The sequence below is a fragment of the Canis lupus genome, chromosome 1 (assembly GCF_003254725.2).
Source record: "Canis lupus dingo isolate Sandy chromosome 1, ASM325472v2, whole genome shotgun sequence".
NCBI classification, from domain to species: domain Eukaryota; kingdom Metazoa; phylum Chordata; class Mammalia; order Carnivora; family Canidae; genus Canis; species Canis lupus.
The window spans coordinates 11112621-11127517 of record NC_064243.1 but is presented as its reverse complement, the minus strand read 5'-3'; the positions used below and the strand labels follow the sequence as shown (position 1 = coordinate 11127517).

General features: G+C 34.0%; 1 long non-coding RNA gene across 4 annotated transcripts in view; it reads left to right on the top strand.

Moving 5' to 3' along the window:
- LOC112644004 (uncharacterized) overlaps positions 1-14897 on the top strand; it is a 106498-nt gene that overhangs the window by 18834 nt on the left and 72767 nt on the right. For 3 of the 4 annotated variants that reach the window (XR_007411772.1, XR_003126049.3, XR_003126050.3), the window contains exon 2: positions 1652-1760. This is a non-coding gene — a long non-coding RNA (uncharacterized LOC112644004). Of the gene's footprint in view, positions 1-1651; positions 1761-6749; positions 6811-14897 lie in introns of all 4 variants that reach the window. The other variant, XR_003126051.3, reaches the window with a different exon arrangement.

Here is a 14897-nt window from a genome sequence, read left to right as displayed (position 1 = left end):
CTGGGGCTCAGTTTTATAATTTTCCAGTGAGACCAGTCATTGTGGTTCTGTATTTTTCTCCAGACCTGCTTAGGGGCATGCCCCATGCTACTTGGGTAGACAGTTCAATTTCAGTTCTCCCTAGCAAGTCACCAGGGAGAGTGCAGAAAATGGAGAGGAGTGAAACTGATAGGAGCAGTGGAAATTAAGCTGCTAAATAGGAAAGTAAGAACATAAATGAAAAGAGGTAGAATGAAAGCTTTGTAGACACAAAGAGACAATCAGGTTTTTAAAGTACTAATGCTAGAGAGATTGGTGGAAACTGGAGTTAGTCATCAAAGTGAGGGATGCTTGAGGATGAACTTATGGAGAGATTGCTGTTATTAATAATCACATTCTCTAGGAATTATCCTGGGAATAAGATGTGGACACAGAGTGGATTCCAGGACCATTCTAGGAGCAGGAATGAAAAAACTGGCAATGGGCATTATTTGTATATTGCCATCACAATGAATTAAGACAGGAGGTGACCAGCAAATAATTCTTAATTTAATAAAAGAAGAAATGCATGAATGAGTATGCAAAAAAGTTGAAGGCGAGCCACTCAATTAGTTGATTATGCAAATAATCAACTATAAAAAAATAATGACCAACTTCAAATGTTTGGAAATCCTTCACAGAGAATAAATAACAAGGTCTTATTTTCATAATAAGTAAGAGTTTAAATAGAACAAGAGGTGGAGAAAATCCTGTAGAGAGCACACACAAAGAAAACAGCAATAGACTTAACTTGGGGGATAGAAAGAAGTTCAATACACAAATGTAAAATCAGGAAGGAGAGAAAGTGGCATGTGGTTGATAGGCTCAGCTCATGAAAAGAGTTTAGACTTTTAAGTATTTTATGTTTTATCCACAATGCAGTGGAGTATTTTACCTGGGTTTGAGGGGAGATAACTTTCCTAAAAGGTTAACTTCTTAAAGATTCTGTCCCAATAAGGTTGTTTTAATCCTCCACTGACATTTACTATCAGATTGTGGAATTAGTAGGACACTCCCTAGTGAGTCTCTTGAGTTATATTAATAGCCTCTTACTCTATGGAAGCAACACCGTATCAACCAATAGTATTACTGGGACAGGACTTAAGAATGATGCCTTCTGCCCCTGAGTTCCAGAGCAGGAGCAGCTCAAACTGGCTGAGGATCGGTCTCAACATCCAGCTTAATTAACCACTGATGATTAAGTTGGGAAGAATTGGTATCTTAACAATAGTGAGTCTTCCTCTGCAGAGTTGTATAATCTTTCTTTGTTTATTTAGATTGTCTTTGACGATTTTATCATTGTAGTTTTCTGCATACACATCCTGTACCTATTTTGTTAGATTTATATCCAAGTATTTAATTTCTTTTAGAATGCTATTGTAAATACTGTTCTGTTGATTTTGTCCTGCTTTTACTTGCTATGCTTGCTTCTTAAATTTAAGTTTAATTTGCTGCATTGGACACAGAGGGCATTCAATCATGATAAGGCAAAAATGAGTATGTGGGCCTGAAGGATGTTATATAAACACAGCTTTTTGAGTTTCCCTTTTCCCCAACATTTGGTACCCAATTTTTATGATGCCTTTGCTAAGTCATGAGATGAGGCTAATTAAGCTTCCTATTTCCGAGACAGGATCTCCTTTCAACACCAGTATTTTCTGTGGTTACAGAAGCATCTTCAGTCAGTTGTCACAAGAGTCTGACATCTGTTTTTCTTGAAAAATACTTTACTACTCCTGAAGGTAAGATAATGAGTAAATCATGCCTCATTGTAGTTTTCACTGCTACTGCATAAAAATGACCCATCTACGGACTCGGGCAATTAGTTCTGTAGCTGATAGAAACTCAACAACTTAGGCTTGACTGGAATGGACAGTTGCATACCTTTGATGTAATTGGGCTTATTTTGTTTTAAAATGTCACTTTGGATGAGGACAAAATAAAAATAATGAGAAGAAAGAGTCCTTTTTAGGTGATATTTATTTCCAAAGAATGATCTTTCACTTGAATAATTTATTTCAGCCTTTTAGGTCTTTCTTTGTTTACTCAAATTAAATCAGTTTGACCAATAAGAGTTTCCATTTGTTCTAGGCATTATTGAAAGACTGGTGAAGTGGGGGAATTAATAAAAGTCAATGTGTACTTAATGCTAAAAACGTCATGTTTAAATTGACTCTTAGAGATCTCCATAGTTAGATATACACCCTACCTACATTCCTATTGACATCTTCTTTCTTCAATTTTCGTATTTTTAAATCAGTAATGATATGGTGAGTTAGGAAGCATAACAGTATGTAAAAAGTTAGAATATGAAATTGTTTCCGAGATAATGATTGAGATTGATCGATGGCTTTAATTTTTAAAGGACATATAGTTTTGAATAAAGTGCCACTAACCATTACAGAAAAATGTCTTCCCTGAAATTGTTTGATTCAAAGTTTCAATTATCTCTTTGTGGAAAACCTATGCAGTGACCCCATGTAGGAAATTTTAAGTATGTAATGAAATAGAGAAGCATTTAAGTTTTAGTTCATTAAAATGCCAAAGGGATACTTAAAATACATTATTAATAAAAATGTAAATCTGGTGATTTTCCTCTTTTAATTTAGGCTTGAGTAACAACGAGATGAGTTTAGTCCACAGGTAACCTTAAAGAATGACTTTTATACAAAAATAAACTTGAAGGAAAGCTATGAATTTATTTGACAGTCATTCACTATCTTATTTTCCTACTGTTTTTCCAGTTATATGTGTTTCATTTAGTTCTGCTCCTTCAATTCTCAGCCATTTCTGATTCATCCTTGGCTGATATTACAAACAAAATTTACCTAGTTAAATACACACACACAGAGAACAGAATTTGATGTGCTATTTCACAAGTAGCAGTACCCAAAGAAGAGATAATAAAAGAGAATCATTTTAAAATAAAATTAAAACTTAGAAACTTTCTGAAAGCCTCTTTATCTAATTCCCACTCAATGATCCAAATCTTTAACTTCTCATCAACATAGAAATATTTTTAAACATACTATTAGCTCAATCAACAAGTGTAAGGTTGGTTGGCTCCTCTAATGTAGGAAGAATTGATGTACCAGTTTATGACTGATTTCATCTTGAGTACTCTTTTAAAATCCAACAGTAAAGAATGTTATCCATTCAATAGAAATATTGCTGCTATTAAAAAAGTTTTCAGGAAAATATGAAATAATGCAACTAAGGGAATGTTTCTTGTGCTAATTGAACATGCTTAAATCCCAATGGTAAACATTGGAATCATTCAACAGAAATAATGCTATTCAAATGCCTGCATAGAAATGCACAGTAATCTGAACAAGAAAAAGGTTCTTACACTATTTGTTTAAAAGTATTTCATGATATACAGACTCCTAACAGTAAAGCAGTTTTATTCAGCCAAACCGAATATTTTTAAAAAGCAATTATCCAATATTATAAAAATGTGTATGTCAAAACAAATTTTAGAATCAATGTTTTTAATGCTAGAAAACATTTTTATTTTTCATTTTGTTATCTGGTTTGGTCATCTCATGAGAAGAAAAGCAATCATTCCCACACTTGCATAAATTAAACTTAGAGTTGTCTGGCTTATTTTTATTTTTATTTTTTGGTGATATTTACATGGGAACTTATTCATTCTTGTTAAAGAGGCATTTGGAAGAAAACCATCATTTATGGGACATTGACTAAGTCCCAAGAACTATGATAGATAGTCTTTTTAAAACTGAATATAATATTCTCTACTTTGCTCTTCAAAAATGTGTTTCTAGCCAACCACTCTTTTTGAGGGGATTATTACATAGGGACACCCACAATCTTCAGTCTGTAAGTTAAGTATAAACAGAGGCAAAAACTCTCTGAAGGACGATCTGTTTTATGCATTTTACATATACCGAGCAAGTCAACAACAACAACAAAAATCAGCCTAATGAAATAATATTGAATCAATGTGAAGATTTAGATCTATGAGCCACTCTACTAGAGAAACATAAAAATTCAAGGCCAAGTATATGGATAGGAAAAAAGTTTTGGGCTCATTAGATGTTATTTATCATATTGATTCATCTTTAGTTAGTAAAGACTTTTAAAAATAGGCAATTTGCTCACTCTAGTTTCCGGTAGAATGTGGCACTCTCTTGCCTACTGTACAATCCATGAGCAGAGGTATTGTCATCTTGTTTACTTATTGAATCCCAAGTGCCTGAAAAGTATCTGGCACATCATGGGGACTCATTATATATTTGCTAAGCTGAATGACTATGTAAACCTGTCTATTCAATACTTTGTGAGGGAGAACAGAGCACATCACAAAACGATATTGTCTTTCTGTCATTTTCTGGCACTATACGTTACATATGTTTTAAATATATATTCATTTAACAGAAAATAATGAAAGAATATTTACCAGAGCATAAACAGCAATTGTTATTCCTTGGTTAACTAGGTGATTGCTTGTTGGTTTAGATATTTTTTTTTGCCATTGCCTTTATTTCTTTTGTAATGAATGTCTGTAAATATGCATTATATTTTCATTCAATCAAGTTCATTTTAATTTAAGAGGATACAACACACTTCATTTTTTTTTTGTATATTTTTTTAGCAGAGTTCGATTTGCCAAGATATATTATAACACCCAGTGCTCATCCTGTCAAGTGCAACAACACACTTCAGAATTGCAGTAGCTTTTATATTTCAGTTTTATCTTTGTGTAGCTAACATTTAATGAATAGCAAGTTAAAGGATACTGGCATTATTCTGGCTTGAAATGATTTGGTTGTTAGTAGAGAAAATTCCAATAAAACATTTTTGAGTTCAAAACTTAGTTCTTTCCTCTGTTGCATGACACTTAAGTGTTAGTGAAAACTATATTCGTATATGAGAAATAATTTTTGCAGTAAAAAGTTACTAGTGAAAGATTCATATATATATATATATATATATGATACTCTTTGGCACCCCAGAGGAGGAAATAATTAATTTTCAGGTGGATAGCGCTACCCTTTGCTGAATTATTCATCTTTCTTTTTTCCCCCCAAAGTAGCCCATACATAATAATTCCTGTTTTAGAGAAAATGAGAAAATATAAGTTCAGAGCTGCCAAATCATTTGGCCCATGGAGGTCACAGGATAGTTGTGTGAAATGAAGTTGGCAAGGTAGATTGAAGCTTAAACTGGTGAAGTACTTCTTAATGTCATGCTATCAGTTTGGAATTCAGCCTGTTGACAATTTAGAGTCAACAGAATTTTTACTCTGCTGTATTTTGTTTTGCTGCTTAAGAACAGAAGCACTATCTCATAAAGTGGGGGGGAAAGAGCACACATATTTTATATAACTCTTTTAAATATACTTGCCTTTCATAAGACATATTGAGTAGTCATATGTCTGTTAGTCATATTTTTCCTACATAGATTGCTCTTGTTTCATGTTTTAAAATGTGTATGTCAGTATTTAAAGAAGAGACATATTCAGCTTCAACTATACATTTAGAGTCCTTGCCAGGCAAAGCTCCTATTCTATGGAATATACAAGTTTATGTCAGTAACCATACGTTCTAAAATTTTTCACCAAATCTAGACAAAATAAAGTCTGTATCTAGTAGAACAATATTGCACTGGAAATAATAATAATTGCCATTTATTGAAGGATTAGTGCTTGCCAGGTAGTAAGCATTTTTTTAAATGGATTTTATTTTGTAGGGCTATTTTAGATTAAGAGCAAAAAGGACCATAAAGTATGAAGAGTTCCCATAGACCCCCTTCCCTTGCTCATGTCTGGTCTCCCTACTATTAACATCTCCCACCTAAATAGTACATTTGTTGCAATCAATGAACCTATATTGACACATCATTATTACCATCGGTTACCTTAGGATTCACTCTAGATGTTGTACAGCGATGATTTGGAGACATGTGTAATGACATGTCTCTGCTGCTATGATTTCATAAGGAGTAGTTTTACTGCCCTAAAACCCCTCGTGCTCTGCCTATTTATTCCTCCCTCCACCCTAACTCTGGGCATCCACTGATCCTTTTATACAGTCTTAGGTTATGTTGTCAGTGAGAAAAAAAATAATGTATGCCGTGAAAGATATACTTAAATTAATGTCATTATTGACAAGAACCAATGGTCCTGTAGCTTTTGTTGATAAAACATGGAATGTAAATTCTCATGATAATCGTTTCTCACTGGACTGAAACTCAGCCTGCCCAGACTCCTTCCAGATTTGGTGAAAATTGGAATCTTTGTATATCCAGCTGAGGCCCGGAACCTACAGGAGGTTTTGAGCCCAAGGAAATAACTAAAGGGGAAAGACTTTGTAGAGTGAAGAGAACAAATTTATCTTGCACATTCCCTGTGCATTTATCTATTTATTTTTTGTCAACTTCTGAAGTTTTCCTTAATTTTTAATGATTGCTACTCTTATCATGTCTGGAATTCTTGATGTGTTGGAGAAATTAGTCCTTAATTTATATTATAAATATAGTTTTCCAAAAGGTTACATTGTGTTGAGACCTAAATAAGATATTTTGCTCTACAAGTTTTTAAATGTTTATAAAATGAGATGCATTAATCTTTTCACTTATAGAATCTATTTTGTTTGCAATGTGAGGCTAATCTTATTACACAGATTTTGTGTTCTATTCTAATATTTCTATAGTTTCCTTTTTAAAATATTAATTTTTGTCTGTGATTTATTTTTGTGTAATTTTTTTAGGTGATTTTATTGTGGTGTCAAACAAATATCTCTGAGACCAGATTTACCTGAATTCTAAAAGGTATCACTTCAGTGTATCCCGTATGAATCTTCCTTACCATTTTGTTTGATACTCTACGACTTTGGTTCAAATTTTGCTTTCTCACAAGAATTGGATTTTGTGGAGTTTTTTTTTTTTCTTTTTTTTGTATTTTTATTTAGATGTAAACCCTGAAAGTGCTTACTTTATATATATAAAAACTAGATCTCTGTTAGAACTCTAACAGTATTGGTATTGTATTTTTTTAAATTTCTGAAATCTTTACATCGGGAAAATAGGTTATATTTCCATTTATATAACAAGTATTTTCTTTTTTGCAACAAAACCTGACCTTCATTAATGAGGCCTATTTCTGGTGGTTATCTACCCAACTCATGCGAATATTCATGCATTTTTAAGTGTATCATCCTTACCCTAAAGGGGGTATCATTTAACACACATGAACCAGATTACCTCTTTAAAAAAAATCTGAAAGGTATCTGATCCCACTGATTTTGGATAAGAGATTGTGGACTGTTTTTATGGAATTAATTGATAAATATATTTCCTTATTTACACTGGATGTAATACACTCTTCCCTAATTTCATCTAACGTATTGACAGTTCTTATTTTTTGCTTCCAAAAATATATCATAAGGCTGTCTCTCTCTGTCTATGACATAACTGTGGTAAAACCACCATTATATCTTCATCAGAGAAGTGGTTTTGATATCGCTGGTCTGTGATGGTCATCTGCTTTTCCCAGTGTCCCCACTTGCCAGTGTCCCACCACTTTACTGAGAAGCACATCAGAGCCAGCTCCTTCAGGCTAAGGAGAACCAACTGTTAATTTTTCAGAATTTGTGCAAACTGCTTGTTAAACACAGCCATTATTAGAAATTAAATTTTATTAGATTACGATAAAATAAATGACTTTAAAACAAAGACAATGAATGCTTGAATTATTTCTGATTCTCCTACATTTTACTGTCATTTATGCCCTTCAAGTTATTTATACCTATTAAATCTACCTGGTGGGAACTTTTATTACTCATTCATGTGTATGGAGAGGAGGGGGAGGAAGGAGAAAGAAAGGGAGGAGAGAGGAGACAGGGGAATGGAGGGGAGGGAAAGAGAACTAGCCATCCTGGGGACAGATTTGGGGAACAGGAGCCCTTTGATAAGGTTTTGATCAATTTTGGGGGCTGCCCTTGGTTGCACAGTAGATCTGAGGGGCATGTACAGATTGTCATACTTAATAGTGGTGCAGCATATGTGAGGGCAGGGGTGTCTGCTGGTTTCACTTGCACATGTTTAGTGACTTTTTTTTTTAAGAGTTATTCATTTATTAGAGAAAGAGAGAGTGTGAGCACGAGCAGGGGGAGGGGCAGAGGAAGAGGGAAACAAGCAGACTTTTTGAGGAGCTCAGAGTGCTAAGTGTGGAGCCCCATGAGGGGCTCAATCCCAGGACCCTGAGTTTATTTTATTTTATTTTTTTTTTATTTTCTTTTTAAAGATTTTTTATTTATTTATTTATGAGAGACACAGAGAGAGAGAAGGACCCTGAGTTTAAATCAGGAGTCAGACACTTAACCTTCAGAACCACCCAGAGACTCCAATGTTTAGTGATTTAAGCAGATATTTGTTGCTGTGAGCACCTTATTGAGCCGGCAACTCTGTTTCTCTACCTGTCTCTCTTCAGATACCTCATGTACAAATGAACTCCCATGATCTTGGAAAACAAGAAACCAAATTATTTCACTATTGTACTGCTTTTAATATCTAGTCATTACCACTAGTTAGGCTAGTTCAACAGATGAATGAATTCAATTCTCACTCTTATGGCTATTTCATTGAGGATTTAGGGAATTCTCAATTTCTATCTCTCAGAAGTAGTTATGGCATGTATTGTTACTTATTGGAGAAATCCTATTGTTAAATTAATTAAACCCAGAGGGAAAAAAATAACAATTAAAACCAGAGGTTTTAACAACTGAGGTGGCTTTAACATTTTAGGAGCCTAAGTAAGTAAACCAAAACCTGTGCAGATCATGCCCCAAAGTTAAGAAATTGAAACCTAAGGACAACTGATTACAAACATCCAATCAGGCTTTCTCAAATAATGCAACTGCTTAATTACAACAAATAACTTTCTTACTTTGCTTTTCCTTCTACTCTTTAAATGTGCTTTCCCTGGCTCCTATGGGTGGACCACTCCTAACCACTGTGGTGCTGTCCCATTGGAATTGCTTTTTGTTCAAATAAATCCTTAACAATTAAATTTGCGGGCAGCCCAGGTGGATTAGCGGTTTAGCGCCGCCTTCAGCCCAGGGCCTGATCCTGGAGTCCTGGGATCGAGTCCTGCATCTGGCTCCCTGCATGGAGCCTCTCTTTCTCTCTCTCTCTCTCGAATAAATAAGTAAAATCTTTAAAAAATTGAATATGCTTCAGCTTCTCTTTTAACGCTATTAATTTGGTACTTAAATAATGTCCAAAACTCATCAGCAATTTTTTCCAGTACAAGTTATTTGTAGAAGATGAGCACTGATTAGCCTTCAAATTATTTCCGTGTTCTTGAATTTATAAACCTTAACTTGGTGTGCATCATTTATGTTGCATTCTCCTGTTTATGTTGGTCCTTCTAATCTAAATAATCGGGTGATTTCTGTCATGCAACTTTTAAGGAATTTAAACATTTTTTATCTCCTGTTTGTTCAATTCTGTTTGTGAGAAATCACAGTCTTTTATTTCAACTCTACTTTTGCCTGCAACAGATATCTTTCATTTTCCTCACATAATTTCAATTCTGCTTTTTTCCAAATAGAATCGCTCATCCTTTGTCTTATGTTTTCAAGAGTGCCTTGTTTTATTGTAAGGCAATCATTTTAGTGTTGATTTTATTTCTTTTCGTATTTCTATCCTCATTTATGCCAGCTAACTTTTTATCTCTGTCTGTAGTTTTATCTGTAATCCACTGAAATTTTATTCTTTTTTTTAGCTCTTGATCAAAAAAGAAACATGTTTTATAATTTTTTTTTATTTTATTCTCATTCACTTCTCTATTGGCATAGATGTTTGGGGCTGCTTGTTCTTTGGCTTCCTTCTGTATATATACTTATGTTTATTGCAGGTTTTTTTTTAATTCCTTGCTTTTTATTTAATATTGTTACTTTCCAAAATGGGGCTTTTCCCCCTGTGAATGTAACTTTCTATAAGGATATGGTGAGTCATGTTGGCAACTAAGGATAAAAGACTCCTTGAATTTTGCTATCTTTTTTCTACAAGAACTCTTAGACACTTCTGTGAGAGTATCTTTTAACTGGGTTGCAAAAAGTTTACCTGGCTGTTAGTTTAAACTTTTTAAAACTTAACTTTTTTAGGCAAAAAGTTTACCTAGTGCTGTTTGTCCCACAGTTTGTGGGTGATAATTTGCCTTTTAGTTCTCATGAACTTTCCAGAAGTCTCTATCTTGATTTTTGCTCAATCTAAGTTAAATTTATTTTATTTGATAAGAAGCATTGGACTTAAATATAGAAGACCACGATGAGGGCTATAGTTCATCACAATCAATGTTTTTACATCAGGCAAACTACTTTACTGGCTAGAAATCCAGGTTGTGCCATCAAAAATGGGGAAAATAAATTTGTTGAGGATGGAGAAGTGTGATAAAATTATAATGATGTACTGTAGGGTGAGAATTGTAACAATCAAAGTGTACGTTGGTAATGAATAATAATATAGCCATTTGTTGGTTATGTACTCGGAGTCAGTCCCAATGCTAGACACTGACAAATAGAGGTAGACGAGCCATGTCTCTGCACAGAACAAAAATCCAGTGGGGCCCTGGTGTGAAATGTAAGCTGCCCAGAGATCCCCTTCAAGATATGGCACTCATCCCCCAGCCAGGTGAGTTTCTGCTACTGGCAGCTCACACCTAAGCCCTCTTCAGGCATCAAAGGAAGCCGGCTCAGACAGTTTGCAACCTCGTCCAGGGAAGTCAGTACCCAATGAGTGGTCTTGAGGGGGAATACTAAGGTCCTTACCTCTATTAGATTATTCCTAAGGAGTACCTGTCCAGAGAGCTCCCGGCAGCTCTGATGAACTCTGCCAAAACCTACTTCCCTCACTCTGTTAGATGTTTTTCTGTTTTTTGTTTTTGTTTGTTTGTTCCTAAAAGTGCTTGCCAATCAACTTCCTGAGTACAAACCTTAATCTCAGAATCTGTTTCTTGAGAAACCAACCTAGAGCAGTCTGAGATACATATAAGTAACATCCTGAATTTCGAGCATCTAGGAATAGTCCAAGAGAAAGTAATGTGTATGCTGAGGCTAAAGCTAGTATTGCTTATATGGCAGTGCTCAGATACCCAGCAGGATGGCTCTTGTTAAATCTGGTCAGAATGAAATAAAACCCAGCCAAACTGGAAATTTGGATTTGAACATTTCTGCTGCTTCTTTTCTCTTTTTAGAGGTGGAGTCGTATGCATAAAAGAAAATGCATCATAGTTCTTGCTTCATTAAACAGTATTATATGTTGCCCTAGAATTGCCATTATCCACTTTTATTCTATTTTATATTACTTATTTTACTAAGACAATAGACAGACAGATCCATTATGCAACACAATAAACTTACCAATAAGTTACATAACCCTATTTATACTCTGAGATCAGGCAACCAGTTTCCTTATATTCATTCCTGATTTAATTAATCTGCCAAATATATGTGTATTCAACTAAATAAAATATTACTTTTATTTGTTTTTAAATTAACCTAATTTTTCAAAAGTTATTTTCATTGTTGTCTTTTGTGGCTTGTACTTTCTTATTAAATATTATGTCACTGAGATCCACTTAAGTCATTGTATGGACATGTATTATGTTCAGTGTTTTGTATAATAGTCCATTGGGTCAAAATAGCATATTTGATTAACTATCTTCCATTCAATGCATATTTAATTTGTTTTCAATTTCCTCCCTTTTTATCAACAGTGGTATATGGGCCTTTTTTTATATATCTCTACTATGGTATGACTACAAGAGTGTTTCTTATGTATATTCTTGGGTTATGTATACTCACTTTATAAGATAATATTTTTTCCAAAGTTATGACGCCAATTTATACTCCCATCAGCAATGTATTTGTGTGTGTGCATGTGTGTGTATGTGTACATATATATATATGCAAAGAAAAATATATATTTGAAATGCTTGTATCATATGATTCAAATTACTTCTAAATTCTTAGCATAAATCCTTTAAAACAATTAGTATTATCGAACTACATGGTTTTGATAATGCAGTGTGTATAAGATAGTACCGTAGTATCTCAATATTATTTTGATTTACATTTCCCTGGTTATAATTTCCTGGTTTGAACATCTCTTCTTAGGTACGTGTAGATAGATAGATAGATAGATAGATAGATAGATAGATAGATAGATAAAATGTATGTTGTATACAAAATATAAATATACTAAACACATTTACATATTATGGTTATCTATATGTAAGAGATGAAGTGATGAAATCATTTGGAGAAAACCATATGGCACACACACATGCTTATGATGCACTAATCCATTATCATGTAGGGTTTAACTTCCCAGACTTTAGAAACACATATAGGTTCAAAAGAGTCCCTTTCTAATTCTACTACTAGAAGCCTGGCTTCCTCATCTGTAAAATAAGGATAATAATAGTTACCTACGCTATATAGCTTATGCAAGAATCAAATGATATACAACCAGAAGGTAATTAATATACTGGCTAGAAGATGTGAAATAATCAATAACCTTTGCCATCAATAACATTGATATTACCCTTTTATCTTTATATTAAATATGCCATAAATTCAAATGTATGCTTTGTTTTTAAATTTATTCTCCATCTTCCTGATATATTTTTTAATGATTGATAGTTTCACTTTTAAAATTAAATATTTTAACTATTGATTTATTATGAAATTTGTTCCAATGTAGTTTTTTTAATTCAACATTTGCATGTAGATTTTTAAGTATCAGTATTACATTTTACAAAGATACACACACACTACAACTGAATGAGTAGCTCTGTTTGGTGTGAATCACTGTTTTTTTTCTAAACCTAATTTTGGAAAGATTCAATTGTGGGATATAGGACTGGAATGAAAATGGCAGATATCTGTTTCTTCGTGTTTAAGAAACCCATATTCTCTGAGATGCAGGGGAGAATTGAGTCCATTATTTTGCAGCATTATTGAAAATCACTCTATTTCCCCTCTGGGCTTGTAGAGCAGAGAAGAATTTGAGGCCATCTATTGCATGGCATTACTGATGTAATGTATTCCATTGTAAACTCTCCGCGTAAAAAAAAGTCTTATGTTTTTCAGTTTCTAACTTATTTCTGGGATCTAAACCCTTATATTGGTCCAGGGATTTGATCTATCTGGATAGATTGTTAATGTTTTCCTTTTAAGAGCTGAGTTTGTGGTCTTGAGTCTGCTCCATTTTCTTTAGATAAAGCAAATATCAAAGGATAGGCATGCTCTGGCATTCCAGAATCTCTGCTCATCTCAGTGATATGTGGGTAACTTCTAGTTTTAAAGGAAATGAAAAGAATTAACATAATAGGCAATAAGAGGCAATTTTAGAAAACTATTAAAACATTACAAAACATTACTTTTCTATTAATTACTCTTAAAAATCTCAGTTTCTTCCATTTTAATTGTATACCTACACATATTCATACGGAGTACTTACAGAAATTAAATGGAAGAAAAGTAGGCCAAATTAATAATATACATACAATAATTATTAGTCATTGTGCTAATCATTAAATCATCACGAGGAATATATAAAGTATTATTTATCATCTTTGATCAATGAGAAATAGTATACATCTTCCAGGTTCTTATAACAATCCCCCAATCCTAGGTGCCTGAGTGGCTCAGTGGTTGAGCATTTGCCTTTGGCTCAGGACATGATCCTGGGGTTCAGGGATCAAGTTCCACATCTGACTCCCTGCAGGGAGCCTGCTTCTCCTTCTGCCTGTGTCTCTACCTCTCTCTGTGTATCTCTCATGAATAAATAAATAAAATCTAAAAGAAAAAAAAATCCCCCAATCCTAAATTATTCTGGGTAAAAATAATATGCCTATAAATATGCATATTGTCCTTTTTTTAACATTTAAATTTTGGAAAATCCAAGGTAGAAATAGGAAGGATGAAAAAGATGAAAGAGACAGAGTCAGTCAATGAATCCAGAGAGAACATTATGTCATTCCTGGTGCATCCCTCGTACCCTAATTGTAGGGTCAAGGATGAAAAGTCTTTCTTGACCACAAAGACTGTGTACAGCGTTAAAACTATTTGTTTTTTTGAGTAAGAATAAATTCACCTCCAAGAAGGATACGTGGAAGTGGCCTGTGGTGTCTTTGGCGTAAGCCCATTTAGTACTGCCCTCCTTTAGAGACAAGGTTTCTACTCTTCTACTAAAACTACCAGATAACTTACTGTTTGGAAAATGAAATAAATATACCTTAGACATGAGAGAAACACATTTTGTTTTATTTTGGGGGGAAGGGGGGTGATACACCTTTTAAAATCCCATGTACAACTGTTTCAAATATCCATCTATATTTTTGCCTCCTATAACTGTGTTTAAATCTTGTGTACTATTTCCATTCATAATCATACTTATTGGTTCAACATGGATAAAGGAAGATAGAACAAATATCTTGAGCATATACTAAGATAGCCTGCACATAAAGGAAACCTAAAGGTATTTTTGTCCTTAGCCTCAATCACAAAATACCTTCTCTGCTATAGCTAAAATGCGCATAGCTAAAATTCTTCTAAGCCTTCATCCTCCTTGATCAGTGAAATATTTGACACAATTGGTAAACATTTTTAAAAAGATTTTATTTATTTATTTATCTAGTTAGTTAGCTAGTTAGTTGAGAGAAAGAGACGAGAGAGCACAAGTGGGAGAAGGAGCAAAGGGAGAGAGACAAGAAGACTCCATGCTGAGCATGGAGCCTGATACAGTGCTCCCCTTGGGGCTCAATCCTATGACCCTGAGATCATGACCAGTGCCTATACCAAGAGTCAGAGGCTTAATGGATTGAGCGACCCAGGTGCCCCATAAACATT